Raw genomic sequence first — 5,879 nt, 5'->3', positions numbered from 1 at the left:
AAATTGATTGATCATAAGTATTTACATGTGTTTGTTAAAATATCTGGATCTGTGTTATGGGAAGAATTAACAAACGTGGCATAATTGTCTGGTTCCATATTTTGTCTTACACATTTGATACCTAACCCGTTTCCAAGGAAGGGGAAGATATAGACCTTGTTTGGGTTGACGTTTATCGATTCCTAGTATGCAGATTAGCGAGCAAGGTGTGACAAAGCAGCGGCACTTATCACAGATGTTACGCCGGATAATTGATTGTGAACTTCTAACATCATCCCGTTGTACAATGAAACCATTGAGCACTGATTCTTCTAGGTTTACCACGATAACCTTGGCCTTGTCAACGCACGATCCTTTGCTATGTATTTCTTTGAAACAAAACGCGTTCTTGCAACCTGTACTTTGGTTAGATGTGATACAAAAGATGTAGCGCGCTCGTATGCAGCTCGGCATACATCGCAGCGGCATTCTGTCAGTTTGACTGTTTATTGGCACGACTGCTAATGACAAAACCGTGTTGTGGTAAGGCGTTTAGGTGCGATAAAGGAGCCACCTTTGACAGCGGGGTTATCTCGTGGGGTCGTCCAACGTGCGTATACAGCACGTCGTGAGCCCGTGGCATATATTGTGCGCAGCAGACACGCGTTTTGTGTTTGTTTTCAACCGCTGCTGGTTGTATGCCTTGTACGTAGCCCCGTAGATGCCGCGCAAAGTCGGGAGACAATGGAAAAGTGGACTTACCTGTCGCAAAGGTAAATATTATAGCAACACGATCGCATTGATTCATGTCTCTCCATTTTCGCGACGCGTTTCTATTTTCGGCCAGTTCTATGTTTGCCCGCACAAATACGCGGATTATTGATAATGGATGCGCGTTTCGTTTCGTCACGTGACTTGTCAGCCGCGTCGATTGCTGACACGAGTCTTCGCTTAAAGTTGCACCCCCACGGGGCAATTCCACAGCGACGAAATGAAATTAAGCCTAATTCTATTTGTTTCGATTTAGCAGCTTGAGACGTCGCCCTCCTCTGCCTTGCATCTCAACCTTTTTGCCATATAATTGCGGCAATTACTCACTGGTGTGTGTTCACGACATGAGTGCCGTATGTCTCCTTATTCCCACATCTTATCATCTCGCTGCGTCACAGGTTTGTGAGAGGCCGATTCGATAGCAATTAAGCACTTGAGGGCGAGATAAGAGCAACCGAGGGAGCGCATCTGTGGGCTGTTTGCTTCCCAAACTTGAAGTACCCTATGCATTACACATTTGATCCACCCGGCAGTACTTGATGCCCACACCTCGTGTAAACTCAATTAGTCTAAACTTACGTGTTGTCTAAGCACGTATGTCGCTACCCATTGTGTTTGTTTGGTTTAGTTGCGTTGTACCTGCTTGCTCAAGGGAAACCAACTTGGTTTATATTAGACTGTTCAAACAGTTTTTAAAGTAAACTGAAATACCTAATATGGTTCTTATTTCAATCTCCTAAAAATAGCGTTTTGAAAAGTCATACTTTGATTTTTCCCCTGGATAGCTTATTTACTGCCATGACGCTATATGTAGTTGCCCTTCTTTTAACAACGTTGTAAAGTCGCTCCAGTATATTGATTGAATAGAATTGTATGATTCAATTTAGAGCACTGATAGTTGCATTTAAACAGTCCATTTGCAATAGTGCCGTATACAATCACAATGTACTGCATGTTTCCTAAAACGCCTTGCATACCACCGCGACTTGCGCTTGCAAAGAGGTTTGCAGCAAACTCCAATCACATTGTTCTGTGCAATCTAATGTTTACTGACGAAATCCCGAGCAAATCTCTTGTTTACAACAATTTTACGGTGCCTTGGTTACCTAACATGGCGGAACATGTGGTGAAGTGGGTGGAGCTTTTAATTGGGTCCACCATTCTCGCTCGTATACTCCTCCGCTTCATGTTCGGGAACATCTCGTGTGATTAATTGCCCACAGTTTTGATAACACTCAACTGGTACATAGCACACAAACGAAACAGGAGGTTATGTGTATACTACAATGTTTCGTGGGGTGGTGCTCAATTTAGTATGGGTTTTTCTTGACGCGTTGCATTTCTGTGTGAAAGAGTAACATACCGATGTGTAATATGGCGTACATTACAAACGTATGGCCGTCACAAGGCTTTGTGTTCGAATCTTTGCACATTTCAGTCGAGAACGATCTAAAAAGTACAATGTTCCACTTTGGGAAAATAATTTTATCAACACGGTTTTCAGTGACTTTTTACTCGGTTTTGCAGTTCTCATGAGATTTCAAAGGCAAAATAACCTTGACTTGAAACCCAAGGTGTCATGTTGCAAATCATTGCTTGTACGTTTCCGCCCTGCTTCCTCCATGCTGAGCTGCATACTCTGCAATCTATGTTGTCATTCACAACACTCCAATAGTGTGAGACGCATCTAAGTTTGCAAGCAAGCAAGGGGGCGGCAATCGGCCTTTCAAGTACCCGAGTCGGGTCTTGCACGCACCAGGCCCAAACCGAAGACAAGACATGGATGTACAGATTAACATCGATTACCAGTTGATGTTGGTAACTTGTGCGTGGCACTTAACAAAAGGCTGCCTTGTGTTCACCCAAAGACCTCATCGATGCCTAAATGTTGACGACTGGCCCGCGGGCGCGATGTGATTGCAATGTGGCTTATCGAAGTACGCATGCCAGATTGCTATGGAGATTGCCTAATATCCACAATATTTGGTGCTAACTCTCGCGGTGTATCATCTTGGGCGCGCGATTGCCGGAACCGATTGCTGTCAATCAATTCACTGATCTGTCGATGACGTAATGCGAAGTGTTCAGTGTACTAAAGGATGGACTTAAATCGCCTAAGTACGCCATGACGGATTACCGTGTCGTTCAAAATGATTGCCTGTCCCAATTGATGAAAGGTACAAAAAGATTGCCATTACCACGTCATCAGGTCAGATTGATGGACGTGAACTAAGGGTTGTAGAGCTTACGTCATTAGTTTGGAGCAATATTATATACATGACTACTCGGACGGTATGGTCAATGGCGCATTTTTTAACATATTGGAAATGATGTGGATGAGATATAAAACTATTTCGTGTGAATGGCTGTTTCAGAAGATCGTAGAAAATCAGGCAAACAGTTTTAATCTTGATTTTTCTTGACCTGTCACATTTTAAAAAAGGCAGCCAAATTTGCAACCTAAAGCTTGTTAAGGTAATAAAGGTAAATATCTATATACACATGGACTAGCGTTTTAAGACCGTATTCACAAAAGTGGCTTTTCATCCTTTTCATACAACGCTCTGAAGGCAACAACACAAAACATTTTCATTGTTCTAGTATCACACTACTAGGGGAACTTTCCTGGGGATTTCGCTTGCGTGCGAGGACTCTTCGACACGATGTTAAAGATCGATTTCATGGGCAACGTTGCGGTATAATCCAGATATGACTTTACTGTCGCCTTATCATAACTTCTATCGCCCACAAGTTATCCCTCTTTTTAACCCTAAAACTCGACGCAGCATAGCCGGAGCGTCCAGTATACAGACCCCTTAAGGTATTTGACCTACGTTTAAGCGTTCGGGTTAATTCATTAGGTTTAGGAATCATCTGCCTAATTATCGATTTTTGCACGAACTTTGACCTAGATAATAAGTTACCCAATCCAATTGTTCGTGTCGGTTTCGATCCCACGTCCTTCTGCTTACCCGAGGGAAATACAGCTTGATCAGTGCCGACAAGAATTCGTCTAAGTTGAAAAGCGACATGACCCACTTTCTGACTCTCACGTGTCTGTCAATCGTCTGCCGAAGTTTTTATCGATCAGCGGTGGATCAAATGTTACCGGTGCATGTGGTCTCCAATTTCTTCTGGCCTCGACCCCAGGGAACACGTTTTCTACCTCCTTAACCGTTGGTTTATAGACACGAATGCTAAGTTTAGTCGTGGTACTCTTGTTTCATATTCTTTGTCACGACTTGAGATTTTTTATCACCAAAGTCTGGAAGTTGAACTTTTCCCTCATGCAGAATAAGCGTCCAGGCATGTTTTCGGGTTCTGCTCTATATGCAAATGCGAAGCTATGTTTCGGTAAAATAGACACGCAACGATTTTGTACAGTTTCATTTTGTGTTATTCGAGAGAAGCTTTCTACACGCAATTTGCGATGGACGCAAGTGTTTTACGTCTTTGTGATAGCAAGACTAATAACAGTTCACATTTTTGTTGTTGTGTTGAGGTGTATCTAATATGATCCAAATTCTCTACGCTTTTTCCTAAAATAAATGCAGTTTTTCTGACGCCACTGTTGAACAGCCGGTATTTCGCGACTTTTGCTACATGATTAAACGTGTTTTGCATTGTTTGATGTGTTAGTAGAAGTGATGTCAATTGAAGTGCTGGTCAATATAAAATATTAATCTAAAATTACGATACAACTGTAGTAATCAAGCCGGCTTTTATAACATATATGTCTTAAGGACTTACGTCTTACTCGTGGATCTGCTATTTTATTCAGCGTCAATTGTTGTTTCACACAAATGAAGTACGTGCGACCATTCCATTTTCACGACGGGACTGGCTCAACATTTCGCAACCTAAACCTAATGTGTACTATTTTATAGATTTGAGTTGTAAGTAAAAATACTTTACGTTGAGAATTCGAAAAACGAACCCCCGAAAAAAAGTTGGAGATACTATGAATCATGTTGCATGGTGAATGTGGGCGATTCGAGACACGCCCCCAGTGTTGGTGGTGCTGGATCCAACCCTATCGCGTGCAAGATAGATCCAATATCGCCTGTTTTGGCCAGTTACGTGGGTTTAAAGCGAGTGACACCAACTTTCGACGGTATTTAACGGATTACTGCGTGATGATGGGCGTTACGTAGAATCGGGTCAGCGTATAAGAGGTGTCTTCTCTGGCACCTCTTTAACGGAGTAATCCATAGTTATCACGCTCTATGGTGCGTAATCATCGCACTTTTATCTTTATTTTATCTTTATTTTTGATAGGGAAGTAATTTTGCGTGGGGTTGGGCGGACCACACGAGGTGCTGCATTTAAAATTGCGGTTTGTTACGTAACCACTATGTCTTTTTTGCCGTTTGTTCGTTGTTTTGATCGCCGCTGTGCGAAACAACGGCTGATCGAGTTGTTTCTGCGACGGACCTATTTTCAAGCTGCCAAGTTTGTTTCACCTTTGTGATACTTCTGACCATACACACAAAGACTGAAGCGGAAATACATGTAACCAAAATCTTTTGAGTGCCCTTACAACCACCTGCTACCCTACGTTGCATGTAGCTTGGTGGGGGCTCTCGACTGTAAGCAACTTATATCAGTTTCATCGGGATACAAAAATCACCGTGCCCCAGCAAGTTAGGCCATTGTGCTGGTAGTTTAATAAGTTTGTGGTGTAAAATTGAAGTGCCCTTTTCGCCCTACAGAACTTACATTAGTGTCTGCGTACGTCAAAGGTTAGTGTCTGCGTACGTCAAAGGCAGTTTTTCTGTGGAGCGTGTTGTCGTAACAATTATGTTTCTTAACAAAGCAAAGCAAAAAGTGACGCATGCCAACCAATTGGTTTACAATACTATTTATTTTGCCTTGTCGACAGGAATAAAAGTGTAGTTATGGCAACGCATTCAAGTCTGGATATTCCAGACCTTATTCTTGTCATTAAAACAATCGTTTGTGTTTTTTGGACCACAATTGCTCAACCATTTTTACAAGCAAACGTGTTTCATAGAATTTCAAAGGTCAACGCTTGATAGTAAAAGAGTTGCAGCGTTGAACGAAATTTGTTTTACCAACGCTTGGGCCACGGAAAATTAACGAGTTCCCTGTGACATTTGCGTAGTCGT

This window comes from Phallusia mammillata, chromosome 5 (assembly GCF_965637545.1).
Source record: "Phallusia mammillata chromosome 5, kaPhaMamm4.hap1.1, whole genome shotgun sequence".
Classification (NCBI taxonomy): Eukaryota; Metazoa; Chordata; class Ascidiacea; order Phlebobranchia; family Ascidiidae; genus Phallusia; species Phallusia mammillata.
The sequence above is the reverse complement of the archived record's forward strand: the minus strand, read 5'-3'. Positions refer to the sequence as shown.